The sequence below is a fragment of the Lichenostomus cassidix genome, chromosome 2, assembly GCF_008360975.1.
Source record: "Lichenostomus cassidix isolate B80296 chromosome 2, HeHo_3.0, whole genome shotgun sequence".
NCBI classification, from domain to species: Eukaryota; Metazoa; Chordata; class Aves; order Passeriformes; family Meliphagidae; genus Lichenostomus; species Lichenostomus cassidix.
Window position 1 is genome coordinate 58,612,768 of NC_139482.1, and position 24,350 is coordinate 58,637,117.

General features: G+C 40.6%; 1 long non-coding RNA gene across 3 annotated transcripts in view; it reads left to right on the plus strand.

Moving 5' to 3' along the window:
• Positions 1 to 334: 334 nt before the first annotated feature.
• LOC146441434 (uncharacterized) overlaps positions 335 to 24,350 on the plus strand; it is a 258,283-nt gene continuing 234,267 nt past the window's right edge. For all 3 annotated transcript variants that reach the window (XR_014849913.1, XR_014849915.1, XR_014849914.1), the window contains exons 1-2: positions 335 to 541; positions 2,715 to 3,021. This is a non-coding gene — a long non-coding RNA (uncharacterized LOC146441434). The remainder of the gene's footprint in view (positions 542 to 2,714; positions 3,022 to 24,350) is intronic.

Sequence of the window (24,350 nt, forward strand, 5' to 3'; positions counted from 1 at the left end):
TGTCCGAAAGCAGATCCCCAGAGGCTTGTCCTCACTGACAGTCGGGGGAATCCAAACAAAGAGGTGCATCTACCGGAAATAATGATTTGAGAGATGGTTCTCTCCCTTTCCACCCCCCACTCCCCCGCCTTGAGTTAAATTGTTTTCTTTTTCTGAGAGGTTCAGTTCGAGGGAAGTTTTGCGCCGGAGCCGGGCTCGGGGCTGAGGAGGGATGGAGCAGACGGAAAGTTGCGGTGGTGGGAGGAGGCGGGGGGCGAGGGCAGTACGGGACCCCGGCGGCGCCCGGACCGCGGGGGGAGCAGGGACGCGGGGGACCTGCCGCCGCTGCCGGCTCTTTGTCTGCTCGGGCAACTTGAACAAAAGGAGAAACTCGGATGAACTCTCCATCTCTCCCTCGCCTCTCCCGGGTTAACTCATCTTCGGCAACTTTATCCGAAGAGATTTACTCAACTTTCTTCGAGCTCTCCCGCCGCTTAAAAGCAAAGAGCCCCGCCGTAGACTTCTAAGGAAATCTGGTTTCACAGTTTAGAGAAAGGAGAAGGTACGTTCGGACTTGGGGTTTATTGTTCTTTCCCGACTCCCTCGTCGCCCCCCCTCTCCGCCCTGCCATCCGCGCCCGGGTCTGGGAGCTCAGCGGAGGCGGCTGTGGGCCAGCCCAGCCTTTCCTTTGTGTTTTTGGGAGCCCATGCAGGTATTTTTGGGGAGGGTAGGGCAGTCAGTCCGCCCGAGCTCCCGTAATGCGGGGGGGCACTACTCGGGGGGGGGGGGTCTTGCCTCCTTCTTTTGCCTTTTTGCCTGCTTTGTGTTTTATTTTAGATTTTAGAGGTTTAACTTTTTTTTTTTTTTCCTTGTCTTTCGTGGGGTAGGGAAGTGGACTCGGAGGGCTTTCTGGATCGAGCTGTGTTTTTAAGAGCTGGGACAGAGGAAAGCTGAAGACGGGGAAAACTTGACGGGATTGTAGGGAGTCCTGGCGGCCTTGGCCAGGGAGCGGGGGGCTAGTGAAGGCCGTGGGGCTGGGCAGGGCAGCGCGCAGCAGGGGCAAGGTGGGGGCTCCGCCGTGTGCCAGCTTGGGCCGCGGGGGCCGAGACACCACACAGGGCAACACATTGCCCCTGTGGGACCATCCCGGGGAACCAAGCCACACAGAAGTGCCGAGGGACAATTTTAGGAGCAGAGGGACGGACCAGAGGGAGGACTTTGTTCTTCCGAACGGTCAGTCCAGGCTGGCCCTTCCTCGGCTGTGCTTCTCCTGCCCCGTGCAATTCCCTTCACCCCTTTGGAAACGCAATAAGTTGCCTTGGGTTTTGTTCTATTCCGTTTGGTTCACGCTTCTAGAGCAAGCATCGCAACTCCAGAAAACTTACTTGTGTGCTCTTTGTACTTTTTGTAATTATCTTGATCAATTTAGTGTCTTATTATTTCCCCATCCTCTTTTTCTGTGCTCTGTAATAGCCGTTCATTTTTCTTTTTTCATCCTAGTTCTCTACTTTCTTGTGTTTTCTTAAACACAAGAAAATTGTGTTTAAGAAAACACAAGAAATTGTCCCAATTTCTTACTTGTCCTTCTCTCTCCTTAGATCTACCCATTTCAGAATTTCTGAAGTCTCTACGTTTTCACATTCTATTGTTACTCATTCTCCTCCTTCCTGATCCCTTCCCAGCTACTCTTCTACCTTTATGCTTGCTTGTATTTCTCATGAGAAACCCCTTTTGCCAGGATCTTTTTGTTCCCTTATGCATAGATACTCTTGTTTCTCTTGATGTGAAGCAAACATAAAGCTTCCTCTTGTTCTCTCCTAAACTTATTTTTCTGTGGACTGCCCTACACCCAGGTTACCCAGTTACACAGATGGAACTTCTAGCCATAATTCTTGTTCACCAGGATTCACCTTCTGCTTTCTTCTTGTCTTCATCTCTATGTACAGGCATCTTCCAGTTTCTAAAAGCTTCTTCTAGTTCCTCTCTGTCATCCTTAGTGTGGAAGTTTTTTCCCTTTCTCCCACTCCATCTTGGCAGACCCGATGCTGTTCTTCACGCCATTGTTCCCCTTGCGCAGAGTACTCAAACTCTTCTTTCCATTCCTCAGAGTACCTTCCCCAACGTAACTAAAGTTTGCTTTTTGTACCTCTGAAGGAATTGCACAGAGGGAGTACCTGAGTAGACTGACATGGGTTTCGCTGCTTTGGCTTCTTGCTGGGCCAAATGCCATCCGTGGTGCTCATAGTTCAGGTCCCAGCTGAAGCAGCAAATCTGCCGGTGGAGGTGCTGTGAGGGGATCTTGTGACAGGGCTAAGGAGGCAGAAGAGATCACATATGTTTCCCACAAAAGGGTTGATGAGTTTTATTTTTGCTGGTTTTTTTAAATTGACTTACTGTTTTAATTAGTTTTGAAATACCTGCCAAGACAGTTGAAGAGCCTTTATGTTACCTTTCTTTCCTGTCACTTCAGTGCTTTCTGGAATGTAAGACTGTGCAATCTGTAGAGATATATGAAAGCTTTTTTCTTAAACCTTTTTCTGTTACTCTCCAGCCTGGTGATATTTTAAAGTGAAATGCCATCAGTGGGCTTTAAGTTTAGGATGTTTCTAAATCTGTGAAGAAATATGTGTTTGAGATTACTCAGAAGAACATGACTTTATATTTGTATGTTAGTCCCCGAGTGGTGTGGCAGAGTTACTGTGCCGAACTAACACTTCTTCCTTGTATTTGAACAGGTCACAACATGATTGTTGGGAAAATGGGGTGGTTGCCAGAACATTGGTCTGTGATGGGTGCCATCTTGCATTACTCTTCGAATAGTGGAATACAGCTTGGGATTCTTCAGGGCTGCTTAACATGGTTTAAACTGGACCATACAGCTAATTAACATCTTAACTGTTTGGATTCATGCTAATGGTTAATGGTCTCCCGGAGGAAGTGGAAGATCCTCATGCTGAAACTTGTGGATACTGTGGAACATGCTGCTGAGACCCATTTGGATTATATCACCCCCTGACACCAAGGTTTTGCAGCTGATGAAAGGTATGCTTCTCCTCTGGTGCAAACATACTCTGTCTCATACATCAAAATACTGAGCAAATTGTCTTTGTTTTAAACAAACTTCCTTTGTGGCCTTTTATTTTTCTTTTTTTTTTTTTTTTTTTTTTTTTTTTGTTTTGTCTTGATGCTTATACCTACCAATAGTTTTGAGTGGTGTAATCTGAGAGAAATGTCTTAGTAATGGTTTGACAATGTTTATATCTTAAATGTAAAAGGAAAAATCACATGTGAAAGATTTTTTTTTTTCATAATTAACTTATATTTTCAAGGTAATGAATTCATAGAATCTGTGAGTGCTTAGCAGCTCTAGAAAATGAGACTACTTAACTTTTAAGAAAAACAAGTTAAAAACAATTTAAACAAAGCATTTTCTGCAGTTCTGATCTTCCAAATAGCCGAGGTTGTTTGAAGACGTTACTATTTTGAACTCAAGATAGCAACCTTCTGTTATTTAACCTCTCTTCCTCCAGACAGCAAGAAAAATCTTAAGGATGGCTTGCGTGAGGAAGAGAGAGCAAACAAAAGTATTCCAGTTCAAAATTCAAGGAATTATTTTGTTTCATATGTTTTTAAAGTTTTGATGTAAGGCTTCTTGCAGAGCGTGTTTGCATCTTGAATGTCCTAGTAATGTGAAAGTCTACTGGATGTAGTTCAGTGCTCAGTCTTCTTATTGAATGAGGTAATCAATGTACAAAACTTAACTGGAAACTAGCAGAGAAAACAAGTGGTTAAAGAGTTATTAATGAATAACAAATTATTCTTTAATCTAGACGAAGTGTCTAGATTAGATTTCCAATAGTGAGGAAATCAGTGAGCTCCTTAGTGAACTGTGCTAATGGCAAAGCAAATTTAAAATAATTTAAAATCTGGATTAAATTTAAGGATTTAAAATCCTTTTATACCTGTTCTGTGCACTTCTTCATTATAGCTGAACATGAATGACATGAAAATAGTCAATTTTGCTTCATGTTTCAGCTCAACTGATTGGTTTCAGCCTGAACCATATGTAGGGCAGACAAGTATTCATAATCTTAAGAAAAGTGCTGAGCTGGCTGGCCTACTTTAGAGCAAAACAGAAATCTGAACGAATAATCACTTGTGATCGTTTCCCTTTGTAAACAGAGATACAAGAAGCAATACAGTTCTAACTTCCTGGTTCTGCCTGTGTTTTAATAAAGACCTACTCTTAATTTTCTTGATTATTGTGGGTAAGCTTTTTGTTGCATACTGGATGCAATTAATGTACATTTAGATTTATGGTCTTAACATTGTTCTACATATATACTATTTTTGAACTTTGCATGACTGAAGCTAGCCATATGAAAGTCTTTAATTTGAAGTCTCAGAAATGGAAAGTCTTGGGCTGTTTGTGGAAAGAGAAAACAAAGAATAATAAATGGATTGTGTAGATAAAAATATTTAGAGCTGCTATCTAGTGTCTTCTTCAAAAAGAAGCCGAGTTACTATGTTTCTGTATTTAAAGAAAATCAAAACTGCCATCCTTTTTTGTTTCTGTGGGGATTTTATTCTAGTTGAGTTTCTTCTTCGGCACTTGCCACCTTTTAGGAAAACTAAACTGAACATAGAGATACACTTGATTTATCTGCATGAAAGCTATTAATTTTCATCAACACTGATAATTGAGGGGAATTTTTACTTATAATTAATAAGATATAGAAACTACTCCTTAGCTTAATCTAAGAGTTTGCGTAGATGGAATTTTATCATTGCCATAATATTCTGGGTATATTATGCAAATTATTAGATATACTTGCATTTGTTTATACCTGGAACATTTCAAACATTAATAACTCAGTGACAAGCTGTTAAGATTTACAATTTATCTGTCTTCTAATTTCTTTGGACTATCTCCAATTAAATGCAAAGAATCATTCTCCTGTTCGGAGATGAGATCTGCAGAGAGAGGAAAAGCAGGGCCAGACAGAAAGTGTTCAGTGTGGTTGTTCCCAGCTGGGAGGTACGCTGTGCTGGTAGAAGATGAGACTCTTTTGGAGCTTGCAGAGAAATGGGGGAAATGCTTGCTGGGGGCCCTGGCTGGAGTGTTCCTTTACCTTTCTCCTGGGGGCAGTCCCAGCAAAGGGGTCAGATGCAGCAGGGGTTGGGTGGAGGCTGAGGACTGTGGGGAAGGAGCAGCCCCTGGGCCCTGGGAGGGATGATGGGGAGCACCTGCTTTACTTGGGGGTGGGAGGGAGCCTTGCTGCTCTCAGAGGGGGCTGGTTGTGAGGAGCTGCCGCTTGAGAGTTTCAGATATGTGAGCCTGAAGTGTGCGAAGGAGGTTGTTTCTTTGATTTGTCTTTGGTTGTAATTTGGCCATTTCTTGCTTTGCTTGTGACACTCCTGGAAGGTGATTGAAATCCTTGCACGTGTCTAGGGTGATGTGTTTTTGGGGGAGAGTTCTGAACTTCCCCTCACATGCTTACCTGGAATTGTAACCTGCTAGCAGAATTTACACCAAATTAAACCAAATCCAGACAGTTTGAAGAGAGATTCCTCCTATGAACTGTGCTCTCCGTTAAGAAAGTCTTCTAGCCAATGTACTTGGTTGTTTGAGAAAGTGCTTTGCTCTGTGTAACTGAGGTGAGAGTGAACATGAGAATCTCTCAGGTCAACCTAGCCTGAGTATGGAAGAGATTTAAGAGGCTGCAAGGAGTGCTTTTACAGTGTGGTGTGTGTGTGGGCAGGTGAGTTGCACTGTTGGAGTTGTGCATTGTGAAGAATGGGCAAAGGAGAGCAGGGCAGGTTTTGTTACTGGCAGATTTTTAGGTGGAAGAGGAGGTGGTATGTGGAGTGGCTTCCTATCCATTAACATTTAGGAAGGAAGAAAGGAAAATGTGAGAAGGACTTATTTCTTTGACTGTTCCTTCCCTTTGGTTGGAGTGTTTTTCTGGATGGATGAACTCCAGCATTCCCAAGTGAGGTAGAAATTTCTGTTGACCCATGTGCACCCCACCTGGGGGGTTCTTGATACAAAATGGAGATGGGATGCTTTCCTGAGGGCCTGTTGCCTTTTACTCCTCCTGTGGGAGGCCCCACTCCTGGCAATGAAGGACACAGCAACCTTTTCCTCTGGAGTCTTCACCAGAGTGTCCTCCTCAGTATTGAGAGGCACAATTTGATTCTTGAGTAAAATTTTGTAAGAAAGCTTTTGTACATAGGATTGTTAGTTCTTGAAGGGGCTCCCAAGCAGTCCAAAGAGTATTGGGCAACTGTGAAGTGGCTGGCATGGTAAATAGTCACTTCATGATCTTCACTGAGAAAGTGAGATGGAAGATGTAGGACAGGACACATTACTAGAATGGAGTTGTCCTTGTATCTTTGGTTCCATTAAAAATACTATTGATAATTGTGTCTGGATTTTTTTCCCCAGCTCAAGGCTGGTTGAATCTCATGTGCGGAATCATATAGCTTACTGTAGTAGAAATTATAACTGCAAATGTGATGTTTTCTTTTTTTTTTTTTTTAATTTTTCTGCTTTCACTGTTTTGTCACCTTATTGTGCAACTTGAGGTACAGTACTCTTACAGAAGCAGTATAACCATTGGAGTACAGTTTGTTTCTTTTCTTTTATAAGCAAATTTTTATGAGAGCTACAAGAAAGCTCTGGGAGCTGGGAAGAGCTTGGGAAGCTCTCTTCCCAAGAAGACTGGGAAGAGAGAGTTTCCAATTGATATCTGGGTCTGGATTTACACAAACCACAATTCCCCCACACCTTATATTACAATTATGATTGAGAAATAATTGCATGAAAACTTATAAGGAAAATGAAGCTTCCAACACGTGACCTGGTTTTTCTGTAAAATGCTCTTAGTTATGTCAGGGCAGAAGCATATGGTGTCTGGAATACTTTTCTGTTTCTTGATTGGATTTATTTTAGGTAGCAAGAAGCTTTCCAACTCACTAATGGATTCTATTTCTGGTTTTTTTTTTTTTTTACTTGTGTTGTCATAACATGAAATTTATCACCAACTATTTGTGAAGGTTGAGGTAGAGTGCTATTGTGCTTGATACCTTGACCTTTCCTTGATTGAAATGTATAGATGTGTCTGGGTTTGGTAGGGGGAAATGGATAAACTAGGGGCTCTTAGAATATTTTAACACAAAATTAGTTGTGGCCTTTGAGGACAGGGACAGTACTTCCCCTGAAAGATTATGAGAGTGCTACAAGTGTGGATTCTGTATTTAAATGCATGAATATTGTAGATTAGTGAGAACAAATTATGTTTGATTCTGTACAAAGAAGAAAGAAAAAACTCCTGCCGAGTCCAGGTGGGTCTGCCACTGCTAAATATAGATAAATTATTTAATTTTTTTTATACTTGTAAACTAAAATTAAGCTACAGTCCTTCTATTTAAGAACAAGGTTGCCATTCTGTGAAACAGCATTTTGATACATCTTAAAACTTCCAGTATAAAGTTTTCTGTCACTTTTCTGTGGGTTTGGGTTTTTTCTGGTTGCTTTTTTTTTTTGGGTTTTTTTTTTTTTTGTTTTGTTTTTGTTTTAAATGGTTTTTTGAAGCCTTAAGTCTCATGTGGGGTGATGAATCTAGTGCTGCTCTGGATGTTGGCATTACTTCTCTGTCAGAGATAAAGGAGAACACTGAAGTAGAACCACCAATGTTTTCATGAAATTTCTCTCAGGCATGGGAGGTGGGTGGGCATGGAGGGAGGAGTCATGTGATTGTCATAAAAATTAATAAGTGGGCAATAGGAGCAGGTATTCTAGGCTGATAAGGATGGAGTCTCCTTGGTTGTGAGCCAGTGATGATTGGTGATGAAAGGAAGTGGTGAGACATTTTGAAAACAAGGGCTAGTCACTAGTGGTGGATGGGATAGAGAAAAGAGAGGTGGATTTCGTGGGAATGGGTGAGAAGCTGTTTGTCATAATTTATGTGTCAGGAGGCCTGTGCCATCAGAGAATTTCTAATAGGAAAACGTAGTGAAATCTTTAAATGCCTGTGGCATAAGTTATAAATATCTCGATCAGTATATTGGCTTCTTTTTGGTGTATGATAAAATTGTGCTGTTTAATGCTGTGAAAGGAAATAAAGTGAAGTTTAACTTTTGAATTTAATTACTCCCCAAATAAGTGCAGTCTTCAATTGTGGATACAAGTTACTATCTTCCATTTCTCTTTGCAACACTGTTCAAGGCAAAATTAATTCAGGTAATGTTGCACATTTTGTTTTCAGATTATCTCAGAGGTGAGACTTTGTGTGGCTGCTCATTTAGTTAACTTTCAGAATGTGAAAATGTGTTCTTGGTTGGTAACAATGTTGATCTGCGCATATCCTCGAAAAATAATGAAATTGTAAGAGCTCCAGAGTACCTAGGAAGGTTCCCTAGATTATGCAGCAAATGCTGAGGTGTATCTAAGGAACTTGATGCTTCTGGTGCAGGCTGCTGTGGTCCTATGCAGGGTATTAAATTAGGCCTGTAAGCTACTTTGTGTAATTGTGTTACTGTACTTCATCTGTCCATTGTTGCTTCTCTGCTGGGCTTGGTATGATGTGGTTTCAGCTCTGCTAGTGCTGGAGCTGCCCTGAGCTGGTGGTAGCTCAGGGGGCTTTTCTTTGGGCTCCCCTGGGGCTCTGTGTGAACATGGTCCATGAACAAGTTGTGTCTTGTACAGAGGCTGTTGTTTTAACGCTTTGGGCTTCAAACGTTGAGAGAGATGTTCTCTTGCTCATCTTATAAAAGATACTTTGCCTTTTTGTTGAAAAGATGGGTAAGCTAGCACGCCTTTTGTTGTCTGTCTCTGGGGCTTTATTTTGCCATATTCAAAGTTTTATGATGCCATGTAGCCAGTAGCTTTATTCATTCGAGCTCCTGGGCTGGACTTGTGGATCATGTGTAGGCATGGCTCCTCACTGAAAATCAGGCACTGGAAAGAAGGGTGGTGCAGGTACACAACTTCATGTTTTCAGTGTCTGGCTTTTTAATTTTTTTTTTTAATTTATTGAAATTGCACTTGAAAAAGAAGGAATGAAAGAAATGTAACTCTAACCCCAAAATCTTGTTCTTTATTATGCAGTTGCCTCTCAGCTTCAGGATTTGTATACATTATTTTTATAGTCTTATATCTATGCATTATGTGGCTTTACAGCTTTTGTATCTGGTTAAAATCTGTGTCAGAGATCATGGCAGGGTTTGACATACATCCCCTGCAGGAATTCCAGAACTTGGGCAGTGCAGGACGGGGTCTATAGCCTGGTGTATATTCCTGACAGAATTTCACCTAGTAATAGGACTGAAAAGAAAGTTTTAAAGGCAGCCATAAGAGAAGTTGCTCCCTCTTCCCAAAGAAACAAATGAACAATTTGCTTAAAGTCCACTGAAATTGGTCTTGGACCCCACAATACATCTAGATGGAAGATTATTTTGTTACTGGTTTATTTTAAATGCCTTATTTAAAAAAATTCATAATTAACACCTTCCTTGTATTCATTGTTGCATGTAGTAGCACAGAATTAATGCCTGAAATATTTTTGTCAGCCAGTTTGGATTATCCAGAGCACTTTTTTTCCTTTTTAGCCACCAACTTGGGCTGTTGTGTCTAAATCCAGTCATCCAGGTCAATTTTTCATAGAGCCAGATAATAATTGCTGTTTACTTCAGTGGTGGTGCTGATGACTGGAGTTTTTGGAAAAGCAATTTAAGAGACCAGAGATACCTGTGTGTGTATACACATACATTGTGTGTTTATATTTTTCATATAAACATATATAGGCTCATACACATGCATACCATGGAGTCCAAACCCAAAGGTGTGCCTGAGGCAGTTTCATGAAGGAGACAAGTGATTTATTTCCTCTGTTTGGAGCAGTGTCTTGCTCTTTTCCAAGCCTTGCTTCTTGTTGTCTTTCATTGCTGTTTTCAATGCTGTCTTCCCTCTTTGATTTAGATTTTTAGATAGTCAAAATGAAACATGTCCTATTCCAGTTTAACAGCTTGTTTCTTAAAACAAATCCATCCTGTGTGCATATTCTGATGATTTAAAAAATATATAATGGAAAAGTGTCAGTAACAATCAGGGAAATACTGAAAGAATTCACTGTAATCAGTTGTAAAACACTTTCAGTCTCAGGCATACTGCTTACTCTTCCCCTTCACCCCTCCAAAAGGTACTGAAGAGCAACAAGGCACAGCTGAAATGTACCTTTGACAAGCACTTAAAAAATTAGTTTCTCCAACTAGTAATCAATACAGCTGAATTTTTGATGTGATTATTTTAAATGTATATATATATGTATGTACCCCCTATATATGTTGGTTTTGTGGAATTCATTGCTTTAAATTATGCACAGTGTAATACTTGAAATGGCTACAGGTGATTATTTTAATTTTTTTTTTAACATCTTCAGTAGTAATTGTTTTGAGTGCTATCAAAACTATGTGTGGAATGTTACTTGTGGACTTCATGCAGGGTAGATGTATTAGGGGATCTCTGTTTGAGACAAGTGAAAGGATGTTTGCGAAGGAAGACCAGAACCATTCCCAGATTGATTTCTTTGCATTTGCAAATGCAAAGAAATCAATCTGCTGCTTTGACCTTGGATTGTGTGTTGCAGCTGAAATAGGTTTTTTTTTTCCCCTGAACACTGTTGCAAAAGGCAGTAAGTTAAGATATGACAGATCAGACAGAATAAGGCAGTAAAGAGGCAGAATATAAATTCATTCTTTTGTTGAGGTTGTTGCTCAGGGTTATTACATATCTTGAGCATTCTCTTATAGCATTGGTGCAGTCCTGTGAAGCACAGTTGGGCTGTCCGATGACTTTGTAGGAGAGCATATTGCAGATGTTGAAAAATGTCACTATTAAAAATAAGAATTTGCACACATGCTGTAGTCTGGTAAATAGTTTCTGAAAATGAGGTGGAGGGGAACTCTTCTGTTTTGTTGCCCTGCTGTATCAGAAATTATCTGAGTGATGGTTGCTGGATTAAAGCAGTGTATTTTTTAGGCTTCTGGTTGCTTAGTGTGAACAGTGCTGTGCAAACACCCCAGGAGCTGCCAGGAGCCATTTTGCACCTGACATATTCCCTTGTTATTTTCTACCCTGGGCAGTGGTTTGTGTCCACGATTTGTGTAAGAGGAGCAGGGTGTCTTTATTCTTAATTTTTTTTTTTCTGAATGCTCCCTGGCTGAAGAGAGATGTGAAGAAGACCTGGTTATTTCAGGTCAGTGCCTGCATTAACTTCTTGGCTAAAATTTGATATGGATCATGTACTGCCATCACCGCAGAACAGAGTAAGTCAAATAGGATATCTCTAGTTCTGTTTAGGTAAGATCAATTTCTTCTGTGAAAAACAAAAAGAGAATCTCAGTGGAGAGGTGGGGGTTGAATGTAATATAATAACCGCTTGCCAGAGAGATACTTGATAGTAGTTAGCTTCTGTGGGAGTTACAGCCACTTAATGTGTCTCTAAAGAGAACCAGGGTGCACTCACTGGAAGGATATTGGTGTTATCTGTTGGACAACATTTGTATTTGGTGAGTTTTTGCTTAATCTACCTATTGAAAAAATAGGTGTTAAATATGAGAGATACAGACTCTAAAGAGTATTGCCACAAACAGCTGATGCCTGCATTTGGGTGTAGAGCCATACTTGCTGTATAGCAGAGCTGGTAAAATCTATAGGCATTACTGGCTGAAGGGGAACAAACAATTCATTAAGCATAATAGAGCATTTAATGTCTCATAGTTTTTGTAAGGTTCTTGTTCTGTCTGGGCTCCTCAATTCTATGATTTAGCATTGATATGCTAGCTGCACATGCCTTATTATTTTATGTTGAAATGAGTAGAAATTGTATTTTAAAAATGCAGCATAATAATTCTGAACCAGTTAATTTTAAAAGGAAACCTTATAATTCAAGGGTCAGCATCTTTTGTTTGGTGAAAATTACCAGTATAGAAGCTCTCTGTATCTTTAACTGAAATGGTTTCTAATTTATGCTTGATTCTTCTGCTAGGTTAATGTTAATTAGTTTAACATATCACTCATAAAAGATGTCATAGTTGAGTCATTGTGTCGGTAACAAATCTTGCACTGGCTAGCAATGAAGAAATATTACCTCTATTAAAACCCACACTTAAACTGTGGAGTCAGTAAGGGCTCATGACATTTTGCAGTTATCCAGCTTAGTGCATTTTAATGCCTTCGGTGGTGTGAGATTTTTTCTTTGGGAGGCTGTGTGGGGGATAAACAAGTGAGGCAGAGCTTTCAAATTATGCAGTCAGTATAAAGTGTAGCCTGTGCCAAGTGAGAAACCCAGCAGAAATGCTGGCTCAGGCTGAGGTTGGGACCGGATACTGTAATACCAATTTAACCTTAAAAAACCCACAACTGTCCAGTATTGGGTTACCCAAAGAAAGCACACATAAACAGTGGTAAAAATGCTCAAATCTGCTTATATTTAGAGCCCAAGTAATTAGATATTAACAACACAGTTAAGTATTCATGCTTGTAATTAGCTAAGTAGTTTCATCCATCTCTGCCCTGAGAGAAGCATTAGAACTGGGCCTGTAGTGGAAAAGCAAATTTCAGAAGTGATTGTGTAGTGGTTAGTGTGACTCCATAATCATTTATTTCAAAATAATCCCCCAGCTTCTTGGAGGAGGTGCTGCTGTGGTGCTGCCAACACAGCTGTGAGCCTGCACTGAGTCCAATCATTCTGCTCAGCTGGTACAGGTATTCCAGAGTATGGGATGGGCAAAGCAAATTAGTCTGGTCAAACCTCTAGCCAAAAGCTGCTGCCCATATTTATTTGTTTGTTTGTTTGTTTAAACCATTAGCATCTGAATGAGCAATGAAATAAGTGTTTGAGGATGCTGTTGTTTCCTCTGCCTGGGTAAGGAGAAGGTGTTGGATCTTGAAGGTTGGTGGAGTTTCCCTTGAACAGCACAGGCAGGCATGGTCAAGGGCTTTGAATCTGGAATATTAATGTAAAGAAGTTCAAACCTTCTCCCATTGCTAAAGGTTGTAAGCATTTACGTGGTGCAGCAGCAAGGTCAGTCACTCCAGTATGTGACAGGGAATGTCTGAAACTTTGGAGAGCACCTCCAAAGTAATGAACCAGATGTGTTTTCTTGCAAACTGTGTTTGGTTCCCTGTGCAGCAGATTACTGTAGCTTTGTAGCAGGTAAACATGGTGAGGCTGATAGGATAAAAGAAGGGTTACCACCACTTAAGAAAGTAAACAGCTAGCACGTTCTAGCATCTCACAGTCTGAACATCAAAAGAAACTAGGTTACCTCTTTAATATTAATTTTCAAGTATTCTGCTAAATTTGGTGTTTCAGATCTGGGAAATGGCAACTTTGGAGCAGGTGGAGGTGGCAGAAGAACAGGAGTCAAGTGTTCTTCTTCTGTCTCTTTTGGAGTTATGTGCATTTGAGCTCCCTTGGACTACTTGTACTTCTGTACCCCAGTAGAAGGTGAATCTGCTGATTATTTGTAGTGTAAGGATTCAATGAATTCTGTTAATAAAAATATACTGTTCTTTGACATCCTGCTGTACAGCTCATAACACTGGTGTATTTGCTGAGTGTCCCAGCATAGTTAGGTGAAGACATAAGACAACTATCCCTCTGAAGTGACTACAGTCTTCAGTATGTCACCCTGCCCTTTTAATGAGGTAATCACTGTTGTGTATAAAACTCTGAACATTAGGTGTTCTCTAGCTAAAGGAGACCTCTTTCTATGAACAGGTTGCTCTTAAGGTGATGTTTTTGTGAGAGAGTTCTATTTTAGCTTCCTTAGCCATTTGTTCATTCATTTGTTTGCAATTATAAATTCTGGTTTCCATGAGAGGTGAAAAATTGCAGCAAACAAGCGACTTCTTTCTGAATTTGCTTCTCACCTTGGATTTGCATTAAGCTTTCAGACTTCCTTTAGTTTTAACCATGAAAACTGAATATATTACAGCAATTTTATTAACATCAAAAGGCTTCAAATTGTTCACACGTAGCTGTTAAAATTTGTAAGGCAGCAGTTTAAGACTTTGAAATTCTTAACAGATGCTCAGCTACATTCTCAGTATTTGAGCTTAAAGCAGAAAGAATTTAACTCAATTATAATAATGTAAACCTTTCCACTTTGCTTTGCATAATTAAATATTTTCATTTACATAGCACAGTTTAACATTCTAAACAGGGTAGATAAGCAGAAGAAAAAGGCAGACAAAGATGCATCTTTAATGCATGCAGAGTAGTAATGCACATGCTGGTAATCTTACTGTGCTTATTAATAATAACTTTAACTAGAAATCCATATGCAAATGTCTGTGAATATGGATTGTATTTAATATGTGGATTTTTTTTTTAATTGTGTGCATCTTCAGAAGTATGCAGTGAGGTACATTAAAACTGGATCAGGAATACAGTAACCTTGACACCTTCTACTTCTTGTTTTACAGTATTAACTAGTGGAACAGGTCAGAGGAAAATTAAGGTATCCATTTATTTATTTGGCCAACTTCTGTGGATGCAGGAAATGGCTTGAGTGTGCCTCTGTGGAGTCTGTCATCCTACTGATGTAGGAAAAGCTACACTAGAGGTGGTTATTACTATCACTTTGGATGATGCTGTGTCTCAGATTCACCAGCCTGCTGTCAGAGTAGCCTCTCTGTGGTATAATAGGAAGCATCATGTGTTTTGGGGGCTACATAATAGACCCAGGATGTGCAAATAAACCCCTGCACTTCCCTAAATTACTGCTGTCTGTCAGGTCCAGGTCAGCAAGATGTATCAGGCTGAGAGGAATCTGTGCTGGTTTTGAAGCAATTTAATGCAGCTTCTGTTGGCTAGTTTAATGTCACACTTGAATCTTCTTGAAAGTGGGAGGATCAGGGATGTTCCCCTGTAATAAAATAGTTTTGATTCTTATGTTCTTGAATTCTCAAATTAGATAATGTATTACAGATTATGTCACATAACATGTGGAATATGTGTGTGCTAAATGAGAGATGTTTTTTTTTTTGTAATGCCTTTTGTTTGCTTATCCTTTAGCTTCACCAGGTGATTGGCTTGCTCTGGTCTAGTATCTTACATCAAAGCAGTTTGGAGGTTTCCTTTTGTTTTATGTTTATTACATGCTGCAAATCTCAAAATTTAAGTGCCAACATATAGGATACATGCAGTAATTCTATATGTTACAACTAAGAGAAGATGGATTTTTGAAAAACATAGATTACATTAAACACTACTTCCCATGTATGGATTTTGGGGCATATATCAAACCACAAAAAGCAAAGTGGAAGCCTAAGCAAAAGGGAGAACATCTGTGTGTATGTTTGTGTGCATGCATTGCAGGGTAGGGAGTGGGGCAGGGGCCCTGAAAGGAAATTTGTGTGTTTACCTTAAACATTTTATTTACATTTTCTTTAGGGCTACTTAGGTAGTGAGCTTTGGAAAAATTGTTTCAGTGGCATTTATATTTCTGGGGATTTCTGCCAATTGTCTAGGTTTCTTCCATTTGCACAAAGATTTTCTAGTGCACTATAAAACCTTGTGTCATGTTTTTGGCTTTGTTTGATGGCAATGGAGATAAGAGAGCAGAATATAGCTGAAAATGAGAATTTAATTTCCATTGTAGGAAAATTTCTTGTCCTAAAGCTGCTTCTGACAGCCATTCTTTTAATATTAGTGGCTGCTTGCTAACTACAAATCCAAGGGTGTAGTTTACTTGTTTAAAGAACAAGTAAAACTACAAGAACCTCATTAACTTTGACTTTCATATAATCCCAAAAACTTGTAACAATACACGTGCTCTTGTTTTTTTTTTTTTTTCTCTTGTCTATGATTACAGTCTTAGATGTACTAAAAGGTCTTTAGGACCTCTGAGCACTCTAAAAGTAATTTTATTGGTAGAAAGGCAACTGAAGGCTGAGTGTGGTATTCTCTTGTTTTTTCCTTATTGCACATTTTGCTTTAGCTGTGAAGTATTTGCCCTTTTTCTGTTCCATTCTTGATTCATTAGACTTGTGCTACTTTTCTGAAGGGTTGTGAGAAGTTCTCATTATGAAGTAGCTGTTTAGCTTAGGAAAATGTAGTATTCTCTGGGTTTTTGTATTGTTTTTAGGAGAAAAAAAAGAGATTGTTTTTGTTTATACCGAATACATGCAGTTGAATCTATTGGAGAGGGGTCAGTATTGTAGTCAGATTAGATAAGTTATTTTTATATATGAGGAGTAAACATAGTTCTGTGTTTTTGGTTTCTCAACTGTATTTCTTAGGTGTGTTGCCTTCCAGCTGGTTTTCTATTTTCGTATTATCTCTGGCTCTGTTTCTGTTAATTTACTCCTGGATTTTACCATACTGGGGCATCTCCTGGGAGATACGGAATTGTTTCAGTTTGTGAGGTTAGGCACTTACCACTTTCTATGTGTATGAGGTAGGATTTGAATTCTTTCGGTAGAGAATCCCGTGCACAGAGCTCTAAGTAGAAGGTAGGAAAATACATTTCTTGCTTGCTGGATTTTGTTCACAATTAGCTTATGTTATGTGGCTTAATTTACTACAGAAGTAGTGTGTTGCTGCTTTACTAAGCCTGTCTCTCTCCCTAAAAGTCATTGTGTGCCTATTTAAAAGCTAAACAAAAACGACCTTTACCTCACATTCCGAAAATAATAGTGGAATATTAGGTCTGGGGTTCTCTGGAGTGCAACCACTTATTTGTGTGTTAGATTCAGTTTTCTTTTTTTTTTTCCCCAAAGGTTTAGGAGGTGTTTGTGCACTTTCCACTTCCCAAGTCATTAGTGAGTGATTTGTGGATGATTGGGTCCAAGTTAAACTATTTGCCTGTAATCTCTGGGGATTAGAATTCCTAGATGTTTTAATACATGTAACTGTCATTAGAAACTGCAGTGAGTAAGCAAGTCCTGATTTATGAGCATTCAGTTAATCTTAATGCCTGGGATTTGTTCGAGTAAATTCACACATCTGGGTGAGTGCCCAAGGTTTTCAAAGAATTTTTATAATTTGCATTTTGACCTTTGAGGGCTGGAGAGTACAACTAGGGTATCATCCACATAAAACAGTTCTTCTGTGGGACCTATTTTAGTATATTTTAATATCTTTCAGACCATGCCTCTGATTATGTTGGAGAGGGGCAGGGGGAGCAAATGTTCTTGTTCTAGTCTTGGTTTTGAAAAGTATGGGGTGGGGGGGGAAGGGTGTTTGGGTTTTATTTTTTTTTTTGGAATGCAATTTGAAAAACAGATCCCTCCACAGCAGTTTAATCCAATTGACAGTGGGTCAGTTTATCTATTTTCCTAAGAACTCTGATGGGATAATCCCAGGTAACCGCATCATAAGCTTTTCTCAGCGTCTGGCAATACCCCTGATGAGTGCTGTGATACTGCAAGTTGCTTGGTTAGTTGCTTGAGGTTATCTACTCCAGGTCTGGCTGCAAGAAATCTAACCCAATGTATTTTAATATTTCTGAGAACAAACTTATTCATCTTAAAAAGCAGATGGTGGTGGGGGAAGCTTTGTCTTGAATCTGTCTCTGGTGGGATTTTGGCTGCACACTGAAGGAGTGAAGTATTACCACAGTAGAGGAAAGCCATGGTAGGAAATGCTTCAAAGTGGACACATCAGTCCACGGGAGCATGATCCTTCTCATAAAATTGTGATTCATTTGAAACATGTTGAATTGATGGCACCCATCCCTGTCTGGATTCTGGTTGACATAACTTTTTCTTCATGACTGTGAGAAATAGACATCCCCTCCCTGAGTGCATTGTGGGAGGGGTAAAAACATTTGCTTTGCTTTCAGCATTGCCTAGGGCTTTCCTGTATTGCTTCTGCTGCTGGATCCTTTCCTCCTCTGGACTGAGTGATGCTTCTGAAATGCAGGACACTGAAGACCCAGGAAGGATCCTCCCTCCCGCTGTACCAGTTGTGTCAGTTCGAATGGGAATATCGTTTGGGGGGTCTCTCTCTTTAGAGTATCTGAGTTGAGAGTTTTACATCCCTCTCTGAGATTTTTCTTCCTTGCCTGTGTGGTGGGAATTTGACTTTTTTTCACCATCAGTTCTGATAATTTTGCTGTCAGAGGTAACACACAAGGGAGGACTGTCTATCGTTTCTATGTGGAAGCTGTTCAATCATCATACCAGGATTTTTAGTTTCAGTTTGGGTCCTTTGGCAAGTTTTAACTTGTGTACTCTATGATCAGGATTTCTGAATGTTGCATGTGCTATGTTGTGTTGTTTTGGGTTTTGTTGGTTAGTAGGTGTCTATGTTTTTGTTTGGTTGGGCTTTTTCATTTGTTTGATTTTTTATATTTTGGTTAGATATTTTTTTGTTCCCCCCATTCCTTTCCTTTTGTAATATCATTGTTGGAACTGGAATCCTTGAAAGTCTCCTGTTTGCTGAGAAAGAAATCCCCAAATTTAGTACCTGGGAGAAACAAGCTATAAATTTCTCCCTACCTTTACCTGTCCTTTGGGTGGGGAAGTTTCAATGAACATCTGCATTGGCTTAGCATTGCATTGTCTACTTCACTATAATTTTTGCCTTGTTATTTGTATCTACAGCTAATCTGAATGTGTGAATATGAAATGATATTTTGCCTACCTACCAAAGGGAAGATTTTACGGTATTGGTAAGGAGGGGGAAGAAGTCAGGGGCAGGAATAATGATACTTTGTCAAAGTTTTGTCTCTTGGATGTAAAAAGTTAAAACAAATGCATTAGAACTTATTTTTTTCATGGTACATTCAAGAGCAAGAGTATGCACAGAAACAAAGCTATGTAATTGGTAGCTCAGAGGCTTTATTGTAGTGGGTATAAGTGGTTTAATTCAAGGCTATTATGCTCAAGATCCTCACTGAGCTGTTTTGGGAACTTTAGGAAGACTGTGGTAACAGGAAGAGTTTGTATTTGTGCTTTTACAGTTTCCAGTGATTTATGGCTTTTGAGTTTTGAGCTTGCCTGAGCTGAAAGTGTCTTTGTAGTTGATAATCATCTGAGGATTTTTATTCCCATCACTTTTGGAACCAATCAGGACTGGTAGTATTCACTGCACCCAGTGGTGCTGAATTCCACAATGGACTTCATGTGAAGAAATCGAATTTTGTTTGATTTGGACCTGCTATGAGCTGGTTCTTCCAATGCCCCTCTGCTGTTGTAATAGTAAAGGTAATTGTTTCCTGCTTGCCTTACCCTGACAGCAAGAATCTTGCAGAAGAAGAAATGATATTTATGTAGAGAAATAGTTTTGTTTTTTTTTGGTTGTCATATTCCATATGCATTCCTTAATAATGGTAATTAATAAACTTTTGTTTTTCCTTTTGGACTGCTACAAAGAATGAAATCATCTATTAAAATAATCTATTGTTGCCTCAAAACTTTGTTCCTTATTGGTAAGACTCATGGCTGTCTATGTAAAGGGAATACTAGGTGTTCCATGTCATCCTCTCACTCCACATCTGTGTTTTGTTGTTTTTTATTCAGTTTCACCAAAACTTAAATGCTGTAGTCACCGAAGATGCTGATAACATTTTTCAGAGGTTAAAGAAACACCCATAAAAATAAAACTGAAAAGGCATAGCCCTTCCAGAGGTGTCTCAGCTCACAGTGCAGACCAAAGAGGAGCTGGAAGGGCTCATTACCCTGGGAGTTGGCAAGTACAAGAATCTGTAGAGTAGAGTTAGTCTGTCCTCATCACTGGCTAAAATACAGAAACTGTTTTTTATTTTTGTACCTAGTATAACTAAATAAAAAGGAATATTGTTTACTACTTAGAGAACAGGGGATTTTAAACAAATAGTCTGATTGTTGAGTTATTACTGTTTTGACAAGTATTTGTAGCTGAAAATTGGTGTATTTTTTTTTGCATGTTTTTTGCTACATTTTTATTAAAAAGAAACCTTAATTTCTCTGGCAGCCCTACATTTTTGGCTCCTGAGGCTTTCCCAGAAAAAAAAGTAAAATAATACTCCTGACGAATCGACCTAAATTTTTCATATAGATAAAACATCCTGAGGACGGAGAAGGAAAGCGACTAGATGCTTCAAGTGCATTTGGAAAGAGCTAGTGGGGCTCTCCTAAAACTATGCAAGAGTCAATGAAAATACCTTATTCCTTTGTTAGCTGAGCAAGATGTATAGCTACAGCATGCTAAGATGGAGGCTGCTGTCATCATGCCTGGACACAGACTCGACAGACAAAGAGGAGTTCAGGTATTAATGAGAACTGTGATGTAGCAGCTGAGAGGAGAGGCATTAGGAACAGGGAGCATTCCTGTTCCTAATTCCAATATTACAGATATTGGAAGTATTTTTTTTGTCAGCTTTCAGTTGTGGTTTGCAAATTGCATAGAGACCCAGGTGATATGGGATAGTATCAGAAGTGCTTTCCATTGATTCCTGGGAAAAAAAAAAAAGGTAAAAGTCAGTCAGATTGTGTGTTCTATCCTGTTTAAAAGGAAAACTAAAAATGTCACCTTTGGTTTGGTTAAATGTAGGCTTCAACCACTAGATCTGCTTCAGAGATGTATACAGAGGACAGCCAGACAGTGTTCTCCTATCCTTTATTACCAGTTTAACTATCTCCATTTTAGGCTATTGTGGTGGTTTTGACTGGCCCAAAACATCAGTGAAGTGTTTTTAACATCTAGGAGAAATTTGTACCCCTCAGAAGCTGTTCTAGGTAGGCCTAGGGAGGTGTCTGAGGGGTGGGGTGTGGCACAAAGATGGCTCCTGTGTGTCCTGAGTGCAAGTTCTGGAAGTTTTTACATCAAGTCCAGCAGAGCCAATCTCTGATGGCTCTGAAGGTGATGGACATGCTGCTGGCCAAGTTTGGGCCAATTGGAGGTGCTGGTTACGCCTCTGTGAAAACATATTTAAGAAAAATTCAAAACAAAGCAGATGCGCACTTCTTTCACTTCTTTGTAGTTGGAGGAGGAGGAGGTGGAGGTGAAAATATGTAGAGGGAGAACAACATGGAGATTGCCAAGGTCAGTGAAGAAGGTGGGGGAGGAGGTGCTCCAGTGTTGGAGCTGAAAACCCTCTGCAAGCCACAGTGAAGGCCATGGGGGGGCAGGAGGTCCCCCTGCAGCCCATGGAGTCCACAGGAGTGCAGAAATTCTGCCCACAGCCCACGCCAGAAGGGCAGGTGGATGCCTGGAAAAGACTGTGAATCAGTGGGAGTCTCATTTAAGAGTTAAAACTGCAAAGGCCTTGCAAGAGAGAGAAAGGCCTTGCTCCTGGCATGGAAGCAGCCTGGCCTCAGCTCAGGAGAGTCTGCACAGCACCCTATGGACAAAAAGACTCATGTTGCAGCAGAATTTTGGGCGGGATGTTGCTCGTGAGATTGGACCCACGCCAAAGAAGTTCTCAGAGGACTGTCTCTCGTGGGAAGGACCCCTGGCTAAGTAGAGAACCTCTTTTCCTGGTTGGACTGACCAGAGGACCCCTCAACCTGCCCCTGTCTGTGTTGCTGGTTTGGAAAGAGGGAAGGGGGGGGGGTGAGTGCAGAGTCTGCTTCTTAAGAGGGTGGGGGTGAGAGCAGAAAACTGTCTGGAGAGAGAGAGAGAAACAAGTAGAGATAAAGAGTATTTGTAGTAGAAGAATTGTAGTGATGAATAAATTTGAGAATCTGCTCTGTGGACTGAAAAGAGACCCCACACCCTGCCCCCCCCCACCTGGCTTGTAAAGGAGGAAAGGGGGTGAATACTATAGGTTCGTAAGAGGGAGGGGGGAGTGAACAAAATGATGTATGAAAAGTTTATTTTTGCCTTGCATTTATCCTCCAATTCTGCTGATAACGCCAAGGTCGCGGGTTCGATCCCCGTACGGGCCACCAAAGAATGTCGTGGGTTTGAGACAGGACGCTTGCCAGGAGGATGCACGAAAAAGGGCAAACAGGCTTCAAGCTTAAAGTTGCAAAAGGTGATTTAATTACCTAACAGAATTGGAGGATAAATGCAGTTTTCTGCTCTCACCCCCACCCTCTTAAGAAGCAGACTCTGCACTCACCCCCCCCCCTTCCCTCTTTCCAAACCAGCAACACAGACAGGGGCAGGTTGAGGGGTCCTCTGGTCAGTCCAACCAGGAAAAGAGGTTCTCTACTTAGCCAGGGGTCCTTCCCACGAGAGACAGTCCTCTGAGAACTTCTTTGGCATGGGTCCAATCTCACGAGCAACATCCCGCCCGAAATTCTGCTGCAACATGAGTCTTTTTGTCCATAGGGTGCTGTGCAGACTCTCCTGAGCTGAGGCCAGGCTGCTTCCATGCCAGGAGCAAGGCCTTTCTCTCTCTTGCAAGGCCTTTGCAGTTTTAACTCTTAAATGAGACTCCCACTGATTCACAGTCTTTTCCAGGCATCCACCTGCCCTTCTGGCGTGGGCTGTGGGCAGAATTTCTGCACTCCTGTGGACTCCATGGGCTGCAGGGGGACCTCCTGCCCCCCCATGGCCTTCACTGTGGCTTGCAGAGGGTTTTCAGCTCCAACACTGGAGAACCTCCTCCCCCACCTTCTTCACTGACCTTGGCAATCTCCATGTTGTTCTCCCTCTACATATTTTCACCTCCACCTCCTCCTCCTCCAACTACAAAGAAGTGAAAGAAGTGCGCGTCTGCTTTGTTTTGAATTTTTCTTAAATATGTTTTCACAGAGGCGTAACCAGCACCTCCAATTGGCCCAAACTTGGCCAGCAGCATGTCCATCACCTTCAGAGCCATCAGAGATTGGCTCTGCTGGACTTGATGTAAAAACTTCCAGAACTTGCACTCAGGACACACAGGAGCCATCTTTGTGCCACACCCCACCCCTCAGACACCTCCCTAGGCCTACCTAGAACAGCTTCTGAGGGGTACAAATTTCTCCTAGATGTTAAAAACACTTCACTGATGTTTTGGGCCAGTCAAAACCACCACAGCTATATATATATATAAATAAATATATATATATATAAAGACATTTGAATTGTGATTAAGACGTTAAACTTTGAAGAAGTAGTATAAAAGTCACTTAGGGTTGGGAAGGTAACATGAAGATCAGAGCTCTTCTGAACTGGTTTCAGAGAATGGTATGGCCAAAGAAGCCAATTCTTCTTGCATAATCCAGAGTTAAAACACAAGCCTTGCCAAAGAGCCCATCTTGGTCATACAGGGAAAAACAGAGCCCTGTGAGCAAAGTAGGCATGAGTTAGCTAAATGGCTGTCACTAGAAGTGTTTTTCCCTTGTAGAGATGGCACAGCTGATTATAATGTGTATAAATTGTCTTGTAAATTCAGTGAATTTGAGTTTCAGACACTGTAGATTTAAATATATAATGTTTAGACGTCAGTAGCTATGTCTAACAGGTTGGTGCATCTATGTAAAAATTAAGAAGTACCTTTAAAAAGAATGTGGAACCAGACTGATCTTGTATTAGCCATGTTAAATTATTGAACAGCATCAACAGGGCATGGGCCATCACCTGCTGGCACTCTCTCCAAGAAGTGGCAGAAGAAACTTTGTCTGCACTCTTAGAAACTAAAGTTAGTCACCAGGGGCTTGTAGATGCATGAAGAGAAATATAAGGGAAAACCGTCCCTGTGTTTCCACTGCATTATGAAAATTATACGTTGCCTGGCTATAAATGGAAACTGTGGTTTGCAAGATGCAACACAGGGGATCTTTTAAGACCCTCTTATTAGTTGCATGGAACAGTTTAGGAAAATAGGCATCATCTCTCCAAACCCTAAACAGCAGGAAAGAGCAATCAGTTGATCCAGTTATTTTGTCCATGGAGGCCTTGAGGAATAGCTGTAACAAATTAGGAAAGAAAAAGAGAGAGTGCTGGTGGATTTCTTTTGTGCACGACCAGTCCATGATTTCCATCACGGTAGGAGATGCAGGGGTCTGTTTGTTGCACATTGCACTTCAAAACCAAACAATGGTTATCTGGTTATAAGTGCTAGAGGCTGTCTGTCAGTGATGATGGTTGAGTAGTGTGTGTTTGCCTTGAGAAGACTGATGAAGGAAACTATACAGACTTCGTCATGAACTTCTCAGAATTAGTTATACTTTGAAGTGATGAGATTAGCATGCCTGATATTTGCTTTCTGTCAAGCAGATTTTTGAATGACAAGCCCTTTGTGCTCTGTAGGATAGCCTTTATTTTGAATGAATGAGTTTGCACTGCCCCCACAGACATCAACCCCTGGCTCACTTGCTTTGCAGATTCCATGAGCACAGCTCACTCAGTGAGAGCTGTAAAACTGTGCTCATTTGTAAATAAATATTTTGAGTTCCAGGAATCATTTGCACAGGTATTTAGTTTCTAATGTTTTTCTTCATT